Below are 25271 nucleotides of genomic sequence, written 5' to 3'. Positions count from 1 at the left end.
TAGACAAGCACATAGAAGTGATTGAATTGGAATTGTGTACAATGTATATTGTTATTGTTATTATTATTATGCACTCATCACTTATTATAAAAATGTTTCAAAGTTACTTACAACATATTTTAAATACCAACCAATTCACCAACCATTTAAAAACCAGATACATAGAATAAACATATAGTTTAAAAATAAAAATAATAAATCTAAACGTCTGTTTAGATCTACATCTGATAAATGTTTACTTAGCTTTTGATAAAATATTTCACCAAAGGCTCCTAAGTAAGATTAAAAGTCATGAAATAAGAGGGTAGATCCTCTTATGGATCAGTAACCAGTTAAGGAAGCAGAGAGTTCATATTGTGCAGTGGAGGGACATAGAAAGTAGAGTCCCCCTAGGACTGGTACTAGGAATTGTGCTTTTTCATTTGTTCATAAAAGTTCGAGACTTAGGGTTGAGGCAGTGAGGTAGCCAAGTTTGCTCGTGATACCAAATTGTTCGTGGCGTTTAAAACAAAAATAGATTCTGAAGAGCTCCAATGGTCAGGAAAATGGCAAAGGCCATTCAATGTGATGCACACTACAGCAACAACAACAAAAGCTAATTCTACATACACATTCATGGGTCTGAACAGGCAGCAACTAGCCAGAAATAAGGGCTTTGGGATTGTAGTGGATAGCTGAATCAGAATGTTGACCCTGTGTGTAGCAGCTATGGAAAAGGTAGATTCCATGTTAGGATCATTGGGAGAAGGAGTGAAAATAAAACTGCCAATATCACAATGACATTAAACAAATCTATGGTATATGACTGCACTGGGACTGCACTTGGCTCATCTACTCCAGCATCTTGTTCTCACAGTGGTCATGCAGCAGGACTCTTCTTGGGTATTTTAATCGTAACTGATGCTCACAGTTGCGATAATTAAATGCCAAGAAGGTTTAATACTGCTGTTTATTGGTGTTTTAGTATGGTGGTACTATTTCAATTCACTGGCTTCTTTGAACTTTTGTTTTGTTGTATGCATTGTTCTTGTAAGCTCTGTTGATTTTCCTTAAATTGAAAACAGGGACATAAATAATAAAGTAGCTAGGTTTTTAGAAGCTTCCCCCAGAGCCGTTTTTGTGCGCTGAAAAGATGTTATCTTTGGAAAACATTCAGCTCTGTCCTAAAATGAGGATATTTCAGAATGTAGTACTAACACGGTGTAAAGTCAGGTCCACCGTCTTAAGCATATAGGACATGAAGGAACCTCCAAGAGTTTTAACAATATGCAGGATGATCGCAGCATCACCAAACTGTTGTAATCAGGGGTGGGCAGGGCTGAGATCAACTGGGAGATAGCTGAGTGATCTGACTACCAATTGATACAACAATAAAATGCTGTTTGTGTTCACAAAACAACTGTGTTCACAGACCTTTCACATAAAAACCCACCACTGGTAAGCAAGGTCTGTGAACACAGTTGTTTTGCTATTGAAAAATAATCCCTGGTTAAGAATCTGCTAATGGGGACCCTGCTATTTTAATTCTGTGGGTTTTTTGTACTTGGCTACATCTTGGGGTTCTAATAAGTAACAAAGCAGATCCAACAAGCCTCAAGTCTACACCTGGATTAGTCCATATGTCCAGGTTTGGGCTGTGCTAGAAGGTGAGGTCATGAAGTACCCAAACATGCTGCACCAAAAGGTTGCTCGGAAATAAATCCCAGTGTTCAATAAGGCTCACTCCCAGGTTGGTGTGTATAGGATTGCAGTCTTAATATATTTAGCAAAATTAATGATTCCAGAAAGCCATGCCATACAAGAGAAGACAAAACAAATAATACCCACAGGATCAATGTGATAAGTGGGAAAGTTCACTCTGGCACATGATAAAGCCATTAATTTTGATATGAGCCTTACTTTTCCTCGATATTGAAGTCACAATAAAAAAAATCTAAGATTACCATGGAACAACCTATAAATGCCTCTGAAAATCCCCTTGGCCTCAAGGAAAAAAAGCTTTTCCCTCCACCATACTTCTTATTGTACAAGAGGGAAATTAATTCCAGGGCAAAGAGACATTTTAGTTTGTCCCATGATAGTCTGGACCAGGTCTTTCCATGCAGGTTCAGGTGGAACACGCTGGTCATTGAGGTCATACCAGCACCAACACTAAAAAGCCTTTCTGTTTCTCTAGGTTTTCCCAGAAGTCCAAGTTTACTTCATTGAATCATAGAGCTGGAAGGACCCCATGGGTCATCTAGTCCAACCCCCTGAAATGCAGGAATTTGTGAGCAGCTCTGGGTTTGTTTTTATTTTTTAGAATTGTGCTATTTCTTTTATTTGCTTTTATTCTTACTGTATGGTATTATTTTAATGTTTCAGTGGTTAATAAATTCCTCGCATGATAAATAAATCTGTCCCTCCCCATTGAAGTAGTTATCTTTCGCTTGTGAGTGAGAATGGGGGGGAAAGTACAGAAGAGTTTTACAGTGGTACCTCGGGTTAAGTACTTAATTTGTTCTGGAGGTCCGTTCTTAACCTGAAACTGTTCTTAACCTGAAGCACCACTTTAGCTAATGGGACCTCCTGCTGCCGCCGCGCCGCCGGAACACAATTTCTGTTCTCATCCTGAAGCAAAGTTCTTAACCCGAGGTACTATTTCTGGGTTAGCGGAGTCTGTAACCTGAAGCATATGTAACCTGAAGCGTATGTAACCCGAGATACCACTGTATTTACACACACACAATTGAACATCAATTTCACCTCAAACAAAATGCCTGTTAATACAGCTTTGATTCCAACAGCCTTTAAAACATGGACTCCCAAAAGTTATAAATTATCAGGCATCAGTCACTCCTACATGCTATCTGTCGATATATTGTTCCTCAGTCATCAGAGGAGCTTCTAACTCTCCTCATCTGAGTTGTTAATGTTTTGGTGTAATTCTGCTTCTCTTTAACTTGCTTTTTTTGCCTTTTCTTTTCACAAATTGTCTTCATAGGGCCAAAAGTTGGTATAAAAACTTTTTAATAAATAAAGGTTGAGTGTCTGAGATTGTTCTGCTGTTCTCACAACACAATAAGGTCATTTGAAGTTCCATCTTGCTGCAGAATGAGCTTCCCTTGTGCCTGGAGCAAGCTATTCAGTTTTCATGTGAGTGGGAAGGAAGCCAAGTCAGCAAAGAAATCACTGAGTCAAGCATAGCAAAAGGAGATAGCAGTTCACACAGCACACATAAACTATGGCCACCAGTTTAGATGGTTTAACAGGGCATTAGTCAAATTCATAGAGAGTAATGCTATCAGTGGCTACTAGCAATATACTACCCCCAGGGTCAGAATGTTAGCCTCTGGGTCACAACAACAGGAGAAGGCTTTTGCTTATGACTTCCTCATAAGCAACTGCTTGGCTCTGATGAAGATGAAGAAGAAACCAAAACCCATAGGCTACTGCTGCGAAGGGCTCACTCCTGTCCAATGGAAGAGTGTACCAGTGCTTTAATGAGGATGCTGATGGTTGACTTCTGGAAGCCTTCATTGTATAATACAGTGGTACCTCGGGTTAAGTACTTAATTCATTCCGGAGGTCCGTTCTTAACCTGAAACTGTTCTTAACCTGAAGCACCACTTTAGCTAATGGGGCCTCCTGCTGCCGCCGCGCCGCCAGAGCCCAATTTCTGTTCTTATCCTGAAGCAAAGTTCTTAACCTGAAGCACTATTTCTGGGTTAGCGGAGTGTGTAACCTGAAGCGTATGTAACCTGAAGCATATGTAACCCGAGGTACCACTGTATACCGTATTTTTCCGTATATAAGACTAGGTTTCCCCCCTAAAAAATAATGTCCAAAATTTGGGGGTGTCTTATACACAGGGGCCGTCTCCCCCCATCTTCTTAAATCTGAGTCTCCAAAAATAGGGGTCGTCTTATACATGGGGGCGTCTTATAGGCGGAAAAATACGGTACTTTTAAAAGCCTTGCCTGCTAATGAGCTCTTTAGCCTAAGTTTCTGATCTAACCTCCATAATTAAAATTAGGATAAGCTGAGTAGCTATAATTAGATTAACAAGTTGTTGTGTGCCTTGGTTTTAAAAAAACAACAACCCAGGGTTAGTCACAATATCTTTCCTTGGTTAATACCAAGAAAATGTTATATTTCCAAAGTGAACAGAGGTTGTGTCTCCCCTACACACACACTTTCCTCACACTGTTCAGCAGTGAGAATCCAAATGCAGCTCTCTCCCACTCTCCACTGCTTTTTCAGCATTCCTGAAACATAATCTGCTTCAGCAGCTGGCAAAAAAACACTTTAAAAATATTTATTTGTAACAAAATTCACTCTGTTTTTTGCTGACTTCACCATCCTCTTGCAAACACTCTCACTGAGGCAGTAAATTTGCATTCTGAATATCCCAAATAAGTATTCCCTCGAAAAGACGTATTACTCAAAGTGAAACATACAAGTGCACAAACTAAAAAGCATTAGGACACTGCCGTCACTTAAGAATCAGAATGATTGGCATGAAGTATCCAGAATAGCTTGAATAGGTTCCTAACCTTTTCACTTTCCCTTCTCTTGTCCCTTTTCTGTTTGTTCTGATTAGCTTTGCCTTGGGTGTCTAGTAGAGATAGCACCAAGAAAATTGCATCATTACTAAATGTTCTCCTGCCATGGAGTGGTGCCAGAAGACTCACCTCCTTCAAAATGAGAACAAGGTCACTGTATTCTTTTCATCAACCAATAAAGGCTATTTGAAGCTTTAAAGCCCGTACATAAAGGGCAACCATAACCCTAAGCCAGCCCAATAAAATAATGAACACACGTCTCCAATGTATGGCATTTAGTTCTAGAGCACTGGAAAAGGCCAAAACCTCATGGAAATTTAAACAGTTGTACCAGACTAATTGGTTTAATTACACACTTGAAGGATTGGCTGAGCAGCTGGGAAAACAGGTGGAGAAGGCTTGAAACAGAACAATATAACCCCTATTTCCTAACCAATGACACCAGTCATCATCAGTTTCTTTGCCATTTTCTTTGGTGCCACCTCATCACTCTCTCTATGCTTCCTCTCTCCCTCCATATCTTTTTCTATTCACTCCACCATCACAATCACCTTGCAATTGTCCAGTCATTAACAGAGGCAGAACTGACTGCTCACCATTTGTCCTGATCCCACAACCAGCAGTGATGAAGACATTAAGTCAGAGGCTGCAAAGTCACTAGCTAAGGAGCCAGACTCTGAACCAAATGCAGGTGACAAGGGGGCACTAAACCCAAGGCTGGCAGGCAGGAGCCCCATGGATAAGATCCCACAGTGCAAGGGTCCATAGCAGCAGCCGGGTGAACCTCATGGCCCCCTTTCCTTAGACCTGAGTGCTGGTCTACCTACATCACTGGCTGAATTGTGTGAGGAGGGTATCAGACAGGAAGCAAGAGAGCATAGATGTCCTCATTCATTCTCAGAGTGGAGAATGGAGACAGATGTGATTTGACGTTAGTTAACAAGTGACTGGCCCAATGTCACCCAATGAGATTCCTGGTCTCCCAGGCCCTAGTCTAATCATTACACCACAAAAGTAAATATATGTGCATGACTATTGATATCAAACAAATGTCTGCAGCAACTCTAAAATGTTGGGGTCCAAAGTAAAATTTCTAAGGGCATGCTTATTTTCTCCTTTACCAACAATTATGAATGCAGTTACACACCTAGTCCATTTGATTTCTTTTCCTTTTGCCCCCTTTTAGTCATTACAATAACTGAATATAAGAAAATTTTACATTTCCACTTGCTACAGCATTAAAGCTTCATCTGCCTACAAATGCATTAGTACTAAATTATTGCTTTATTGCATCCAACTGAAGTCAAACTACAAACCAAGTTGCCTGGTATATGGTTAGCTTTCAAAATAAATACAGTGGAACAAAACACACAAACTAAACTCTGAGATCACTTGCTTTAACATTTGGAAAAAAGAATGGAATGATATATTCACCCACATTCTGGACATCTGTTAGTAGATCCTAATTTATTTACTGCCCCACTAACAAGATACCCTTAAGTGACCAAAAAAGGAATTGAATAAATATACTCATGATTTCCTATTGGAGTGCAATCTATTATCAGAAGCATACTGTAGCTACTTGGTTCCACTGAAATCAATAGAAAATTACAAGGAAATGTGGTCAGGATTAGGGTGTTCACTATTCTCTGCATACGAGACTTATTTGGAAACTCTGGATTTAACTGCTTTCTTATGGATCCTCAATCCCATTGACTATTTTATAGCTGCACATAAAATCTGCTTTCTAATGAGGATATGAGATCACATATGCAGATAGATAAACAGCCCATGGTAAGCACAACTCTTTACTGAGATCAAGCAATTCTTTCCCGGCAACAAGGAAAATGTTAACACTGGTCATCAAACAAGCAGCAGGGGGAGGATTTGTGTCATGTAAAATGATGCACAGATCATCTCTCATTCTTAAACACAGCATCTTCTCCCAGTTTGAAACAAGTTTTTCTTCTCAAGATATCCCTGCATTACACAAATGTAAGTCAGTCAATGCACAAATATCAAAGACAGTTAACCCAGAACCACTGTTATTATACACTTGAAATTATATATTGCCCATGCCCAAAAATTGTGTGCATGCAAAAACCTCATCTAGAATCCCCTTTATGCCATAGCATTAAAGTAATTATCTGTTTATATATGTATATCAGTGCAGCTTATTCTGGTGTAAAAACTAAAAGACATGGCATGTGAGAGCAATAGTCCTCTCCCATTGTTGTGCCCCAGTGACTGGTATTCAAAGGTAGGGATGTTATAGAATTCCAACAAAATCAAAAATGGGAAAGGAAATTGCCAATGTTTACTTATTTATCCCATGATGGTGCTGGAGGAGACTCTTGAGAGTCCCATGGACTGCAAGAAGATCAAACCTATCCATTCTTAAGGAAATCAGCCCTGGGTGCTCACTGGAAGGACAGATCATGAAGCTGAGGCTCCAATACTTTGGCCACCTCATGAGAAGAGAAGACTCCCTGGAAAAGACCCTGATGTTGGGAAAGATTGAGGGCACAAGGAGAAGGGGACGACAGAGGACGAGTTGGTTGGATAGTGTTCTCGAAGCTACCAGCATGAGTTTGACCAAACTGCAGGAGGCAGTGGAAGACAGGAGTGCCTGGTGTGCTCTGGTCCATGGGGTCACAAAGAGTCGGACACGACTAAACGACTAAACAACAACAATCCATCCAGTGAATACAATAAGTATTTGCTGTAGTTGTTTCTTTCAGCCTGCAATATGTAATTGATTACATTCCACCACCACAACCCAATTTCCATTGTGTTTCCTTTGCATCAAAATTAATCGGGTGGAATAATAAAATTACAACATAATTTAGGCAAATTTTTTTGTAAGTTATGAACGCTATATAAGTTACAGTGGGCAGAGGGACAAATAACATAGTTTTTGCTGGAAGTTGAGCTGCAGTGTAATGGAAACAGCACTGCATTGTGAAGAATACAGGGTGGAACAGAAAATGATGCCTTACATCCCAAAACATAATGCTACTGCTAGATGTGGCTATCCTCCACAATTGATTCCTGTCTAACTAGTAGTCACACAGGACACCGGGACTATCCCAGTAACCACTGTCAGCATACATAAGTTACTTGCAGGCAAGTTGGGGAGGGAGTTGCCAGTTTCAAGTTGTGAGGCAGCACCACCATGAAATCACATCCCCAGCCTCTGTTGGGTGCCATGTTAGAAATAAAATGGGAGCTTTCACACTTGAGGCATATATTGATTTGATGTCCTCTCACTCCATATGCCAGCAATGAGGAACTTGTGGCATTCCAGGCATTGTTCTGATAATTTATTAATCTCCTTCGACACAATTTCTCAAGGTACTATACTATAATAAACAGCAAAAAAAAAACCACCCACAAAAACCCCAGCCCATACATTTTGAATTAAAATAAAGCAATGCAGAATAGACACTCGAATTATTTGACTCTAACTCCCATTCTTCCTGGCCATCAGCTATGCTTGCTGGGGCTGATGGGAGTTAGAGTCCGCCAACATGTGGAGGTCTGCAGGCTGCCTATTCCTTTTATCCGTTATTGTCTGGTTGTTGTATATGTGGAAGAAAAAGTGGAGGAGTGGCATTGGCAATAGAAATAAATATATGGCCAGTGCACAGTTCACATTTGCTGTACAAACCCAGTTGATGCTGAAGCCACTCTAAGCCTCATGTGTGAATTTCCAACTCCATAGCGGCAAAAGCCAACCTTAGGAGCTGCTCACAGGACCACATCAGCAAATTGTGGCCATGGGCAGAAGTCCTGCATATATTGCTGTAAAACGTGCATCCCAAAAGATGGCTATGGCTTTAGATACACTGCCATAAATGCTCCAATAAAGCAATTTAAAAAAATAACAACTCAGTCTTCTACATAGCCATGAAACAAAAAGGAAATGAAATATAAAATATGTAAAGCAATGTGAGTGGTTGGATTCCCTTTCAGATAAGTAGGGCAGGATGTGGAAAGCCCTGAGCACGCTGAAGCATGCCATGTATGTGTCAAGAGAGCCACAGACCCTTAGGGTGAAATGCACACTGATCAAAGTAATCTACTCTGAAGGAAAGCAAAGCACTCATTTAATCCTTAATTCAATCTCTCACATAAAATGCTAAACCCATTTCTGACTATTAGTTCCCCATGCTAATCTTCCAACAATTTTTCCCCTTGAAGACGTTAAAAAAAAAAACCAACCCAAAAACCCCTTAGCTAAAAATATTAATCAATATTTAACCCAGCCAGGGCACCAACTTGGATTATTCCATTATTTTCCCCACAATTCCTTTCGGCAACAATTGAATTACGTTCACTTCATTTTCTTTCATAACAAAAGAATTTAGCTCTTGTGATACGACTTTGGATTTAGCTATTCTACCATGGTGAAGATTTGTTAAGATAAGCATTCCTTGTGATAAGCATTCCCCATATTCACAATTCCCATAGCCTGTCCCTTACAAACAAAGGTACTAATATGATTGCCCCATAAGTTATCAAAGGAATCCTTGCCTTTTAAACAGCTTAGAAACCATTATTCAACTTTAAAAGGAGGACACCAAGCCTGTCTAATCACATCTGCAACACAAAAGTAGACAGTCTGCACCACACATGTCCCATGTCTAAGTTGGGGACTTTGTCCCATTGCATAGTGGAATGATTCAGGGCCACACTCAATGAGCTGTTTAGGTTGGCCAGTGTTGGTTTTTTGTTTACAAAATTGCTACTGCAGGATGTGGGGGGGATGACCCAGATTTAGAGCACAGCATGGGGAAGAAGAGTTAATCCTTTGCTGTTTGGGGCTGCTAATCCAGGACAAAACCTCCCCTTAGTGTAAGTGCAACTTCTCCTGTGACCAATTGGGTTTGTATGTATAGAATCTGGATCAGAATCATAGCAGAGGCAAAGAGTTAAATCTCTTTTCTCTCCTCATTCCCCCTATTGTGGTCTTCATCTGGACCAGGTGCTCCTGCAGCTGCTAATTCGTAAACAAAGCTAAGCATTCAAGGGCCAAAGCGTCATGGCTGGTTTGCTCCTCAAAATATATCCTGTATCAATGAAGTTACATGGACATATACTTTAGATCACCTAGATGGACCAATGGTCTCAGTAGAAGGCTGTGTCCTTTGTTCCTATATCCTTTCCTACATATCCTCTCAAATTCTGTTCTATCCAGTTAGCACTGTGCATCTCCCACCCTGACGCCCACTTCAGATGTTTTCTAAGTGGCCCGGTTGTCCTTGGTGCAAGGAGATGTATTGGTACCATTCCACATTTCAGCCACACCACTTAATCCTCCCTTTTCTCAGTCTATTTTCTAAGCCTCTTCAATGGCAAAATGCAATATCCAAAATGGTTCCTGCTGCACATTTTGAGCATGAACGGTAGCCATTATGTGTACTTTGTACATGGGTGGGACCTACAGAAAGCCTGGCTGACATTTTCAGTATTTCTTCATCATTTGAAAACTATGGCAAACAAGACACATGGCCTGCCTTAGCTGTCAAGCAGGAATTCATGTTGTATGTGGTCAAAACTCTGGAGCTTGATTGGTGCCCTTCTTCAAATTGGCAAGGGGGGGGTGTCTGCTCCACAGGCGTTAGCAACACAAGAAACTTCCTCCTATCTGGTTACACTGTCCCTTCAATACAGTATTTTTTTTAGTTATTGATTTTTAAAAAATATTTCAGAGCCAAGAGGAGCAAAGCAGATGCAATTTGTCCATGCACAGTAAACCAATCTGCCAAGCAAAACTTTTTAGTATCGTAGTTAGTGCTAAACCTAGATTTGAAACTATGGGCAAGCTTAGAAACAGTACTTTTTAGCCAGCTATACCTAGCAGCTAGAATGGTGACTGGGAGCGGCCGCCAAGATCACATAACACTGGTCTTGAAAGATCTACATTGGCTCCCAGTACATTTCCAAGCACAATTCAGTGTTGGTGCTGACCTTTAATGCCCTAAATGGCCTCGGTCCAGTATACCTGAAGGAGTGTCTTTACCCCCCAGCATTCTGCCCAGACACTGAGATCCAGCACCAAGGGCCTTCTGGCAGTTCCCTCACTGCGAGAAGCCAAGTTACAGGGAACCAGGCAGAGGGCCTTCTTGGTAGTGGCACCCACCCTGTGGAACACCCTCCCGCCAGATCTCAAAGAGAAGAACAACTTCCAGACTTTTAGAAGACATCTGAAGGCAGCCCTGTTTAGGAAACCTTTTAATGTTTAACAGACCACTGTATTTTAATACTTTGTTGGAAGCCACCCAGCGTGGCTGGGAAAACCCAGCCAGATGGACAGGGTATAAACAAATTATTATTACTATTATTATTATTATTATTATTATTATTATTATTATTATTGAAAATGTCAAATCAAACATTACTATAGATCCCCAGACACAAAAACCCACGCACAATTCAAAATTGTCCTAATAACGCCAATATAACTCTGCCTGACTACCAGGTCAAAGGTAGTGTTACATTGGCTCATTCGCTTGCCCGTTCCTTTCTGTCCAGAATTTTGAACTCTGCTTGGCAGAAGCTCTCCACAGTGTCCAGCACAGGTCATCTTTCCCATCATTGTCTGACATTTTTTTAAGCAGAGATACTTCAACTTGGGACCTTCTGCACCCAAGGCATGTTTCACACAATTGAACTTTGACAGGTCTTAGATCACCTTTTCCAGTGATACAAATTCTTTGCAAAAGGTATATCCAAAGGGTTGGTGTGGACTTATCTTTGCAATCAACACTGTGCCCAAAATTTCCATGTCAAGTGTAATGCAGAATTAGCCCTGCTTCCTGGTATCTGCAAGATGGATATCGTCCCTAATCTTCTGAAAATATGACATGCATCTGTTTTTGAATAATGCAGTTGAAAAACACTGTAACAGTATTTTTTTTTCAAAGACTGAAGACTAGAATTCAGAACTGCAAAACAAGTCACTTCATCTGTGCTAGTCATCAATAGGAATCGCCTGGTGTATATAGTTAAAGGTCTGGAACTCAAAGACTAGCCTTAAGCATCAAACCATCAAAGGGTTAAGGGGTTGACATGTGAATAGAGAAGAGCTTTGCATTTGGAATCTGTTCCTTTGCCTCTCAAGAATGAAATTGTGGATTTGGTGTCAGACAACTGTCATATATATTGCTGCCTCTTCACTGACTGAATTGAATTTGATGTCTCAATGCAATCATGTACAATTTAAAAATAAGAGGATATTTCAGAACAAGCCTTAATATCTTAGAAATTGCCAGCTCAGTAATCCTTCAGGAATATATTCTTCCTTTCATCCCGATTTTCCCTTTGTACTTATTGTTATTTAGTCCTTTTTCATATATTCAGGGGAGATATGGTAGCAAACTGTTCAGCTAAGAGTAATGTTCAGCATGCACCCACTCTCCTCATCAAAGGACTACAGAAACGAGACCTCCACTCAAATAAATATACACAAATCAAGCAGGATGCTATCCTTAGGATTCATTTGAAAAACCAGATGACCTGTTGCCAAAATTATGTATAGGTATTTGAAGTATGCTAGACAGGTTACATTTACGTTTGCCCCTGGTAAATGTAAGAAACTTTAAAGAAACAAAAATCATCAATTTAGCCTAGATTGTTTAAATCCATTGCTATTATTTTCTGGAGAATTACTTAAGTCTACTGAAGATGAGGCATGAGGGGGCTATTTGCTCCAAGGACCTTTTTAATATGGCTGTATTGTAATGCTGCAGTGCCAGAACCTCTGTAGCAATAAAGAGGAATTCCTCTCTGAACACAACTTAGGAACCACCATTCTATGTGTCCTCTTTTAATAATGCATTTATTTAACAATATTGGTAAAAATAATGGTTCTCATCAGATGTAACACTTTAGCCTCATTTCCTTTGGTGCTGCAGGATTTTAAACACACACACAAGCACACATACACAAGTAAAGCAAGCACACATACAAAATTACAAACAGAATATATAAACGAGTAAGATACTTGGTGACCAATAGTCCCTTTGGCCTCTTTCCCTATTTTTTGCTTCAGAAAGTACTGGTAAAATATGTTTTACTGCTGCTATTGAAGATGTGAAACCCTTGGGGTATATCTATAGTTGATGCACTTTGATGCTTGTTAGAAAAGCCACCGAACAGAATATATGTACTAAGGCAGAGCTTTAATATCTGGGTGTATACTGTAGTACATTGCCAGTCAAATCCCCACACGCCCATACCTAATTATTTTCTTACAAGGTTATGCCTAATTGGCCACTAGCCTAATTGATTAATCATCTGCATTTTGGAGAGACATCGAGAAGCAGTGTGAAGGGCAGGAAAATATTTATTCAGGTACAAATGTTAAAACCAATCAGAGACGCCTAGTAACACACACACACACACACACACACACACACACACACACGACAGAGAGAGAGAGAGAGAGAGAGAGAAGCTTGATTGGGGAAGGGGGACCTAACAGTGTAAAATCAGGAAGTCAATAACTCCATGCATTTATCTGTACCATTTTCAGAAAGGTGACCAGAATGTTAAGTAAGTTGCTTTGGGTCAGACATGCAGGAGTTAAAGGATCCTGAGCTTGTATGGGGGAAAGATCCCACCAGACACACTCTGGATTCACATCTCCACATTTGCATAATAAAATGTACCTTTCCTTGTGATTTAGCCCTTGTGGCAAAGGCAAAGGATAAATGCCATGCTGTCAGACTCCAGCCCCTTCCCTGGAATCTCTGCCTTTGCGTAGAACTTACTCCAGTCACATACAGCTAGGCTGACAGCGGCAGGTTTTGGACAGTCTTGAGAGTGAAAGGGCAAAAAACATGAACTTCAACTGAAATTAAGGGCTATCTATGCAATCCCACAACACCCTTCCAGCCCCACCTCTGCAAAAAAGGGAGAAAAGTTAATAGGAATCCTCGACCAATTCTCAATGCCACTTGTACCCTGCAGGATACTGCATGCCTGGTACATATTGCAAAGCCTCTTTGAGGCATTTCTGCATTTTTTCATCCCATCACCAGCAGTATAGATGAGCCCTGATCATTTCCAAATTGCTAATCATAACCATCCTAAAGGGATTGTACCAAGAAAAGGCAGAAGAGGCTAATTTAAAAAGAGGGTTGTACAGGTACATGAACCAAGGATGCCAAACAGCAACATGACATTTAATCAAAACCACAAACTCGACAAAAATCATCTTTCCCCCTCAGCCCTTTACTTATTTCATCCTCAAAGCAATCAGAGGAATATAACTTCTCTCCTACCTTCAGACAGGCTTGCTTCCTCATCTGCCCCCCTACACATCCTCTTGTTGCAGGGGGGAAATGCTCCCCCCGGTCTTCTGTTCCTAAAACAATATGGACAGTTCTTTATTTTCTTCTGGGAGATAACCCCTGTGTGTATGTATATTTATCAGTCAGTCTGCACGCAGTCGAATCCGTAGATCCTGAAAGCAGAAGCACTCAGAAACGGGTATCCTAGTGAGAAAATCCTCAGCAGTTTCAGTTCAGTGAGAGCATCTCCTTCTCAGCAGCAGAAGCAACAGCAGCAAAGGCAGTGCTTCTGGTACTCTGCAGGCCACATCGTTCATACCTTATACATCACTACCACATTCCTTCTAATAGGAGAGCACAATACAGCGTCTCATCGCAGGCTGCCCCTGAGCTTTCGCTGTGCAGTTGCATTTCTGCATCTGAACTGTTCTTAATCATTCCTGCAGTCTCCATCTCATCAGCAGGCTATTTGTGTCTCAGCAGGAGTAGCAAAACAAGCATGTCATCACCTGGAGGTTAGGCTCACCCTGCTCATTAGGTCTGCCTCTAAAAAAGAGAGAGAAAGAAATCTTTGTGCATGGGAAAAGAGCAAACAGGCTCAGTGAAATCCATTCTCCACACCGGGGCAAATTCTGCACACACATTATTCCCACAGTGCCGGTTGATAAAGGAATGTCAGAAGAAGGGCTTAAAAGATCTGTTTTGAAAAACTCCAGATCTTTGTGGCAGGCTTCTCATATGGGGGGGGGGGGGGAGGTAGAAGAGCTCTCTAGACGCACAAAAAGTATGTTTATTGGTGCACAGAAATCTGTTTATTGAAACCAATGTATTGCAATATCTTCTGTGCGGCACTCTGTGGTCTAGATGTACTGCTTGTCATGTAGTGGATTTAGGAAAATAAAAAACTGGCTTGCAGGGATATGAGTTGAATCAACCCCATGGAGGCTTCAAACCTTCGTGCCTGCTATGTTCCTGATCAGAAACACACAATAACACACACACACACAATGCCTGTGATTTCTAGCAAGAGGAAATCTCCATTTGGCACCAGTGGACACTTTCCTCCCATCCTGAATTGCAGGTGTGAAGGACCCTGGATTGGGACTGTGATGGGATCAACAGGTTAGCCCACAAACAGGCTACAGTCCAAATCTAGCTTGAACCCGACACCCACAGCTGCCAGCTATTTGTCAAAAACAACAACAACGGGGGGTGGGGGGGTGGGACTACATGAAGCATGTCATGCACAGCCAAGTTTCAGGCTTTGAGGCCAAAGATGAAGGAACCAGAAACATCACACAATCAGAACTGTGCAAGGGGAAAGGGTGGGTGGGTGTGTTTCTAGCTGCCTTTGCCCTTTCTTTGGAGGACAAAGGTCTGTAGTGAGGAAATTGCTATACTAATCATATGGGGTTCTAAATCGCAAAAGAAACCAACAGCAGACTGCACACTGCAGACCTTCTTGTCCAACATAAAGAGCTTGGTGGAACCAGGTGGCCAGAATGCAAAGGAGGAGACATGACAGAGGGGATAAGCACACCTCCACTTTCACCCTTACTGCACAAGGACAAGAAAGACTGAATAAGACTTAAGAAGGAAATACAGTGGTAACTTGCATTAAGTGCTTAATTCGTTCCGGAGATCCGTTCTTAACCTGAAACTGTTCTTAACCTGAAGCACCACTTTAGCTAATGGGGCCTCCTGCTGCCGCCGCACCGCCGGAGCACGATTTCTGTTCTCATCCTGAAGCAAAGTTCTTAACCTGAGGTACTATTTCTGGGTTAGTGGAGTCTGTAACCTGAACCGTATGTAACCTGAAGCGTATGTAACCCGAGGTACCACTGTATTCAAAACACTCCTGAAGGAGTTATTTGAAATATATTTGAGTCAATACACTCATTTCTGCGCACTTGGAAGTTTAACCTCCCCCCCCCCATTCCTGGATTTTGTGACATTTTCCCCTCTCCCCTGCCCTCCCTCCCCCTCCCTCCCCACCACTGCCGCTCTTCCCCCTCCCCCTCTGTGCATCTGTTTACCAACTCTATTGTGTATAGCAGATATAAGGGAACCTGAGACTCTCCATATGTTGCTGGACTTCCATCAGCCCCAGCCAGCATGGCCCGTGGTCAGGGATATATGAGAGTTGTAGTTCTGCAATATCCTGAGGGCCTCTGGTTTCCCACCTCTGGTGTATAGGCTGGGTTATAAATCTCAGTAAAAATATGCTTTTAGCAGTCAGAGCCAAACAGAAGTGAGGCCCGGTCACTGAATTTCATTCTGGGATATTTGATTCCTGTCACCTCTTGCCACTTCCCTTTGTGCCTAAGTAGCATATCTGACTGAAAAACCAGAGAGAGAAATGAGTCACTTTGAATCGCATGGTCTCTCCATTACAATCATATAATGATAATGCCTTATTTAGCTAGAGCTCAACACTGCTGTTAACTGAGAGAACCTAGTGGGGAAGAGGTGCTAACTTGAATGAAATATTGGGGGGGCAGGTAAGCCCCGCCCCACATAATCGATAACAAGATGCAGCACACACATAAACACAATTTGAATGGCAGTGGCCATCAGCTGGCAGGGTTGTCGCAAGGGACCTCAGCCCTTAGGGGTTGGCTCCTGTGGTGGTGGGGAGGGGAGGGAAACAGAACAAGCAAGGCTGACCCAATGCATTTGAGGGTCTGAGGCAGAACACAAACATGTGTCCCCTCCCCCACCCAGTCAAGTTACATAGTATCAGGCTACTAAAGTTGCTTTAGCAACTGAGCCAAAAAATCTCACAACTTCCTCTGCTGTTTGGCAATAACAACACAATAATAAACACAATAACTGATATTTTTTTGCCCTTTTGTGACACCCAAAATGAACTGCCAGTCTCAGGCCTCTGCCTCATAGGAAACAAGAAACAGAATAACAGCAAAATGGAAGGGTTTCCCTCAGTGCTTCCTTCTTCAGACAGGACATTGCTGTAGGAAAAGGAAATGCCTTTTGAGCCCATACAAACAAACTTTCTGCCACACATTCTACCCAGTTCTGAGAGGAACTCCTTTCCATTGCGCCTTAGCATTTGCTCTCTCTTATTTCTGTCGTATTAAAACGACTGGAAAACTTACAGCTTCTCTTAGCCATTCTTCCCTCCGCAGACCCTGTTGTTTTACCCTTTACTCATTTGAGTAGTCAACAACTGAGCACAATGGACACATATACCATAAATCAAAGTGTCATACTGGAATGTTCCTGTTATGTATGCGGGCATTGTAGGCCGAAGCCAGGCTGTATGCATGACACTGCAGACCTAGGCCTTGATGCCTCCTGGAGCTCAGGAGCTTTATCTGCATAACAAAAGACAGAGAGCATTCTCAAACCTCTAATGACATTTGCTGGTAGCTGGCAGGCAGCCATTCCCTGCTGCAATAAGGCCAGTGTTATGATTCGCTAGTCATGGCATAAAGCGACCTATCACAGGCAGGCAAGCATATTGCCCTGGGATGGCTTAAGGTGTATATATATACTGGGCTGAGGGCCCCTGTTTGCCATTCTTGTTCCTAATATTCCAATAAATCATTTTTGAGCTAAATCTTGGTCTTGAGTCGTGCCTGAACCCACCCACACTTCAGTTCCATCACATGAGACTTTTAGCATGTGCAGAGGAGGTGTAGGGGTTTTTCAACTGACTCTCAATTCCAAACTCTCAAACCTTGGATCCCAAACACAAGCTATCACTTGACTACCTGGACACATTGCATTGTTGGAAAAATGACACCCGCTATGTTCCATGCTTCCCTCAAGCTAAATGCATAGCACAGAAGTCAATTTGTGTGACTTTTAACAACAAGGACACACAAAACCTGACCTCTCCTACTCCCCACCCACATGCACACACACTGTAGTGGGACCTCTTCAGTTTATCAGTTTGCCTCCAGAACAAAGGTCTTACACTCCTGCATTGCCAGTAGTTCAGGTGATGATAATGGAGGAAAGGGTGCCTTTAGTGAATATTCTCTCCTCCATTGATGTACATAATAGAATTTTACAAACATGTACTATGGGGCTGAGGAAGATGTTGGGCCAGCTACAGGCTTGAGGGAACCTTCAACAGAGTGCCTTCTAAGAAGCACTTATAGAAATGCTGTTACCAGTCTAAGCTTTATGGGAAATTAAAATGGCATCTCCTAGAAACTACTATGAGCATATATAGATAAATAGCCCATAAGATAAGTCTGTTTTTTGTCAATGGAGTGAGATATTTGGCTATACTACTTACACTTTTGAAGGGAAAAAATACTAGGCCATAGGCAGCAGAGCACACAGAGGTATGAAATATGAGACTCCAGCAAGATTGGATCTCGTATTGAGGTGGATCTCTGGAGCAGAACTCACAAGAGAGACAAAGCAGAACTGAGAAAGAAAGAGCATATAAACCTAGCATAGGAAAGTCAGTCTGGAGGTAGAATTCATTGTAGACTGGGCTTTCAGTGAAATCTATCCAGAGACGGCAGCAGCAGGATATAGGACAAAATTAAGTAGAATGTCATGAACTGGCAGGACGATAGGGAGGCAGAAGTGAATCCCAGTGAGGGGTGTAGCCAGGATTGGGATACACTGAGGCAAGCTGGGAGTGGGGAAGGGGAGATTGGTGTAGGAAGTACTCACGACTTGATGGAGGAGGATGAGGGGATGGGGCAAGACAGTGCACAGGAACTAAAGAAGCAGGACCCATCACCAGAGCCAGACGGGCCCCTGTCTCCATAAACACAGCAAGCTCTGAGGTGTAGGGAGCAGCAGGAGGGACATTCTAGGAGGCTGAGGCTGAGGCTGGCAAGGGACTACAGCCCAGCCCACTAGCTGGCCAGGTGGGGCTTGTTAGCTCTGGGAAGAGAGGTATGATTCCTCAGCTGGAGCAGGCTCAGAACAGGTGAGGGTCATATGCCTCATCAAGCCCAGCATCATCAGAACTGAGGTGCTGTGTTTGCTCAACTGGCCATGTTGGTTGGACCATGCATTGAATATTCCAGGGTGCTATTCCAGTATTTTTAGCCAGGCCAATAGATTATTGAATAGGAGAAGGGGACCAGGGTGGACTTCTCCTTTCTCTGCTCTGTACCTTTGATTATTCAACACAATAGGCACCAATGTGCCAACTGGATAACTTCAGTTCAAGTAGCATATTACATGCCCCAGGGCAGACTAACCATAATAGCCATAGCTGACCAAGAAACTATGGAATATCTGTGCTATGCTTTTGGGCTTGCATTCCATTTCGTGGTAGTTTTCATGTAGAAAATGCTGATCAGATCTCTGTGCAATCTCATATTTGCCATGGCCTTCAAATTGTGCTGTTAAAATGGAGAAACTCTGATAAAAGAATAATACAATGTGTGCAATGTTTGATTAAAAAGAGGCAATGGAACTTTTTTCAATGTGTATTCAGTGTGATGAAGAACAGAAGGAGCTGAAGTTGAATTCTGTAAATAAATTTAACACAGTAAATAAAAATTATCTTGCAAATACAATTTGCTATTTTCTTTTCTGTTTAACTTGCAAAGACCCATGTTAGTGTGGTATGGAAGAGAACTTAAGGCTTGGGTTGAAACAAAATTTAAAAAATCCTTCTAGTAGCACCTTATAGACCAACCTTAAATCCAGTAGCACCTTATAGACCTTATAGACCAACTAGGTTTGTTATTGGTATATATGAGCTTTTGTGTGCATGCACACATCTTCAGAGGCTTGGGTGTCACTACTCTTAAGAATTCTAGAAAGGATGGTGCTGACATCTCAGACAATGGGGCTGCCAATTGTTGCAGGTCAAATAGTCCTTTAGGAGCCAGTTCATAAGCTGGCAAACATAACCAATCCTTATGGAAATATTTGTACATATTGACTATGTGATCACGGCAATGGGTTGGATGCTGATTAAGGCTGCAGTCCTAATGCCTCTTACCTGGGAGTAAGTCCAATAGAATTTAATAGGAGTTTTCTCTGAGAAGACATGGCTAGGATTGCTCAGTAAGTAAGTTGAAATCAATAGGATTTAAGTGAAGTTGTGATAAATTTGTCTCATTGTTTTAGTAGGATCTAAGGTCAACTAACTTAGTCTAGATCCAACTTATATTTCCATGCCCTATGTGTGTGCGCGCGCGCACAAACACACACACGCAGAGCATTGTTAAGGGAGGTATTCTACAGACAGAATAAGTTATTATATTTTTCTATGTTATTAATAAAGAAATACAGTCTAATCAATGATGTAGATAGATACAGTATGATCGCTGGTGTTATGCTGGTATTAAGACAGCTCAGAAGGTAGATAAACTTAAAGCAGATTCCCACACACCTTGCATGTTCAATACAAGCTTGAGCAATAGTGGCACATAAGGAAATGCAGAGTGATAGCAGAAGCATCCCAGAGCTCACCAGAACGAGTGGGCAGGGGCCCCAGTCCCCAACCCAGAGCTCCCTGACCTCATACCACCCACCCCATCTGTCATGGACTGGCTGGATGCAGAGGTGGCAGGCACCAGCTGGGGAACCCCCAGGGGAAGAAGGCTCAGAGCTGGGGGACTAGTGTTGGGGTGAGGATGAGTAATCAGAGGGAAAAGAGGAGGCATTCTGAACCCTGCAACATGAAGCCCCTGGAACCCCTCGAGTCTTGAACTGTTCAGAAATGTGGGTGATGTGCAACATTATGTAACTTAATATTGTAGGCTCCCTTGAGCATGGTTTTAACCAAGCATAGGCAAACTCGGCCCTCCAGGTGTTTTGGGAATACAGTTCCCATCATTCCTGACCGCTGGTCCTGTTAGCTAGGGGTCATGGGAGTTGTAGGCCAAAAACATCTAGAGGGCTGCAGGTTGGGGATGCCTGGTTTTAACTATGGAAAGGTGGGAAACAAAAAAATGGTGCATGTATGTAAATGTTTAAAATAAATACAGTAAAGCCCCAAGGAACCTAAAAGCTTGTTTTTACTAACCAATGACTATCCATTCTGTCACACTAATTAGAATTAGAACATTAACTTTATCTAAGCATAGACTAGAGTTATTTTAGTTATTCTTTTAAGCTCCACCTGGTTGTGGAGGCCAGAAAGTAGAAGAGACGTACCTTTCAACTAGTGCAATGTTGCTTTAGATGTTTGTTGTTGTTTTTTTGCAGTGTGACCTGCGTTATCTGACACTGGATTTCTGCTCTTAAGGAACAAAGGATAAATAAAGCTGTCAAGTGCCTTATTGATTACATGTGATTAAGGTATACTTTGCTGCCCTTCTTGTCTTTTGTCTTTTCCATTCGGTTTCTTTTTGGTACTTTGGGTTCGAATAGGGCAGTGACGACTTTGCCCATGAGATAACATATCATGCTATCACATTTTTGGAAGATTTCTGTAAGTCTGTATGGAACTATTGCTAGAGTCAGGTGGACTTCCAATCCGTTGCTTCCTTCTTCATTTTTTAGAAAGAAAATAAACCATCAGCATATACATACGGAAGTAACATATTATCTCCAATCTGTTTCTTAAACCTGTTGAGCCACCCAAGACCAAAGCAGTGCACCTACCCAGCACTAAAGAATTTGCTGTAAGTTACAAGATCATACAGTAAAGTTTACTAAAGTGTGTGTACATATACACACTGACATTCTGTTGGTTCATACAGAAGAGTGAACATCTATTTAATTGTTAGATCAGACCTGCCATTTTAAAAAGATACCAAGAGAAGTGAAGAATGGTGATGATCAAAGTGTGACTCCTGAATCAGATTTAGTTTCCTGTAAATTTTAAGCACTGAAGTACTGGGTGTGTACATGAGAGAGAGAGAGAGAGATACCTCACTACGCCTAGCTCTCTTGCTGTTTGCTCCACCCAGTCCTCGCTGTGTGAAATGTGAGTGCATGAGATAGTTTATATTGCAGGCCTGAAGACCACACACGAGGGAGCTCAAAGCAACCTCCTAAACTTGCTGTGCCTCTGTAACCTCTAACAGTGCCTCTCTGAGCCTGTTGGGAGCTGCCCAGTGTCACAAACAGCTGGGCAGACAAAGGGGAGAAGCCTCAAGAGGAGATGCTGCAGCGGCAGCAGAGCTGCAGTGCATGGCTGCGGTGATGAACTGATTACACTCCTCGCAAAGCAGGCCAACTCTGAAATGGAAATAAGCGAGAGGCGTCTTGTCTTATCCAGCAGCTAGGGTCAGCATCACTTCTAGACAAGGAAATGTGAGAGATGCATACTGGCTGTTTTCTGCAAGTATTATACTGCTCTCCTCTGAAGCTTCTGCGAAAAGGTGGTGGCTGTTAAGAGAACATTCAAGCATTTTGTCTATAAACTTCACATATCAGCATCCTTTTCCTTCCCCATCTCAGGTGCCCATCTGCAAAGGTGCTTTCATGCCTGTGTTTTCAAATGTCAGTAGCTTATGCCCAAGTTCAGCAGTAAAATGCTTCACACCTCCACTTTCCTCACTGCCACTTCTACAGTAAACAAATCTGGTCTTCCTTGATTTGTCTCCCGGCAAAGAATGAAAGTGCTTGATCACTGTTCCATATTCGCTTGCTTAGATTAAAGCAGTGTGGCTGACACCATTTTCGATAAGGACACACTACCCAGCTACTTCTGACAAAGGAGCAGAAGTAGTTACATTCTACTTCCAAGCTATTCACAATGATTTTCCAGCTGGCCTAGGGGACATAGCAGTAAACAAACTGCTGGATCTTACAGCAGAAAGTGAACTCTCAATTACCCCTGGTCAAGGGTAAACCTATAGCATTGAGAGCGCATTTAGTATTAGTTCAAACAATAATTCAGTACACACATCACACTTTTAAAGCACATTCAAAGCACACACACACACACAAGCACACATGACAGTTTCCTATGAACTTGTTAAAGATGCTGGGAATTGTAGCTCTGCTAGAAGTAAACTACAGTTCCCAGGCTTCTTGGGGGAGGGGAGAAATGTGCTATGAATGTGCTTTAAAGGTATAGCATGTAGGTAGGCAAAGGATCAGTGGCAAAAGATCAGTGTGAATGTACCCTTTATTTTCTGAATACAGTGGTACCTCAGGTTAAGTACTTAATTCGTTCTGGAGGTCCGTACTTAACCTGAAACTGTTCTTAACCTGAAGCACCACTTTAGCTAATGGGGCCTCCTGCTGCTGCTGCGCCGCCGCCATGCGATTTCTGTTCTCATCCTGAAGCAAAGTTCTTAACCCGAGGTACTATTTCTGGGTTAGCGGAGTCTGTAACCTGAAGTGTATGTAATCCGAGGTACCACTGTACAAACCCATCTTATGGATATTTCAGATGAATTGGGCCAGTGATGTTGTTTATTGTTTACAGAATTCTTATTTAGACAAAATGAGATACACATTTCTATCCTTTTAGTTGGGTACCTTGTAATGCCATCAGCACTACTAAGTCACATATTACAGCATGCTTCATTTATCATCAGGCACTGAAAGCAAAATTTATTATTAATGGTGCTTCACATTGGTTGATCATCCACAGAAATGTAGACCTGCAAAACTATTGTAACTTAAATAACCCAAAAACTCTTCCTCCATCTCAACCAGCCACTCTACCGCTGAGCCCAGTGATGCTTTGGGACTCATAACAAAAGTCCCTTTGTGATCACTAGTCAAAAACAAAGAATTATCAGTATATACTTGTAGACTGCCATGTTAAGTGGTATAAACATATGCAAAACAAAACAGCATCAAAAGTCAGAGAAACCTCCAAGGGAGGTGAACTTCAATGCCAGACATAGAGTAAACAAATGGAATTATTTACAGTATAACATTATCATGTGAAATGATATTTTATTCATTATTTAATCACACACTGAGCCTGCCCCATTGATTGTACTAGGAGGTGTAGCCATTTTGTTTTGCCTTTAATCTGCAGTGTACATATGCAAATACTTTGGGTTTATTTAAAATTATTTGTATAGAGCCAGAATGTTAGCTGTCTCCACAGGACATTTTACCCAACACACCTTTACACTTTACAGAAGGGCAAGGATTTATAGGTTGCAAATATCATTTTGTAATGAAATGATCTAGCAGGCATGGGTGCGTTCCATCTGAATGTCCTCTTAATAGCAGGCAGGCCTCCCTCCCACTTCCTTAGCTATACTGTACACAAATAAATCCATTTAAATAAGCTCAGTCCGTTCAGTGGCACGGCATACATTAATTCCTGCTCAAACATTTACTGACCAGATCCGAGCTCAATGAGAAATGGAACAAAAAGCAAATAGCAAATTCACCAGCAAGGATACTATAAAAACTTACCACAAAAATAACCACAAAGAACCATTTAAATATCCAACCACGTTTTATAACCATTCTGCTTATTTTTGCAAGTTTTGTAAACAATAGCAAGATAGGCAGTGAGAAGGAAGACTTTGGCCAGCAGGAAACATTTTTTTGCATGTAGAAGAACTCATATTGCCATGCCAAAAAAATGCATGGATAGAGCATGCATGTCAGAAAGGCATTGCAGTTAAACGTTCTGATCCTGACAACTTCACACATCAGCTTGCCAGCATGTGTGTCTTCCTTTCTATATCCTTATTTTGTACAGGAGATGTTGACAGAAAACAATAATAAAGTAAGAACTTCCATCAGACCTATTGTTGTTGCATTAAGGGAGGCATCCAAAGCCCTGACTAGGAACAGTGGGATGGAATGGAGTCACCACTGCATTTGAAGCCCTACTGCATGTGCCAGCCGGGAAGGAAGAGTTGGTGGTCATTTGATTCCCTTTCTTGCTGCATCAGCTGCATGCTGATGTAGTAGACGGCCTCAAATTAGGTCCAACACCAGTAAATGGACCAATCTTGGATCCGTATGATCCAATGGCAGCCTTCCTCCACCCCCATCCTTCCCCTGTAATGCCCCGTTTACAGTCCTGATGATGGCTATTGCCTGTGGGAGCACCATCAGTGGTAGTGTGTGTTCCATCACACTTTCAGCAAGTACAGCAAGGGCCGTCACCAGTGTTTAGTCCCATTGCAAAGGAGCCCAGAGGGACTCAGAAGAGGGACATCTCTGCTTCATTCTATCCTCCCCACAACAGTGCAGATAAGGGTTTAGGATTGCTCTGCACCAGTGAATGGTAAGTGGGTATGGGTAGTCCATACTGAAGTCTTTGCTCAGTCATGATGTCAATTTAGGCTAATTGGATTGCTTTGGAATATGCTGTTTGTTTATAGGCTAATTGTGCAGGCATAATTCAGGAAAAGCTACTCATGGCTGTGTCCCATTGAAATCAACGGAATGCTAAATCAAACATGACTGCAAGCTCATCAGGACTCCAGTATTTTATGTGTGATGGACTAGTCTGACTGAGCTGCACCTCTGGACTTGGGAGTTTTGACAGGACTTCCTTCCATGTGGTTGCTTGTCACTCAAACTGAATGGCACTGATAGA

General features: G+C 41.9%; 1 protein-coding gene across 1 annotated transcript in view; it reads right to left on the bottom strand.

Annotated features, from left to right (window-relative positions):
- The window catches only part of DAB1 (DAB adaptor protein 1), a 639464-nt gene that overhangs the window by 552955 nt on the left and 61238 nt on the right, over positions 1–25271 (bottom strand). Inside the window, exon 9 of the mRNA XM_083619364.1 lies at positions 13835–14389. The gene's annotated coding sequence lies outside the window, so the exon portion shown is untranslated. The remainder of the gene's footprint in view (positions 1–13834; positions 14390–25271) is intronic.

This window comes from Podarcis filfolensis (genome assembly GCF_964270895.1).
Source record: "Podarcis filfolensis genome assembly, chromosome: 6".
Taxonomy (NCBI): Eukaryota; Metazoa; Chordata; class Lepidosauria; order Squamata; family Lacertidae; genus Podarcis; species Podarcis filfolensis.
The sequence above is the reverse complement of the archived record's forward strand: the minus strand, read 5'-3'. Positions and strand labels throughout refer to the sequence as shown.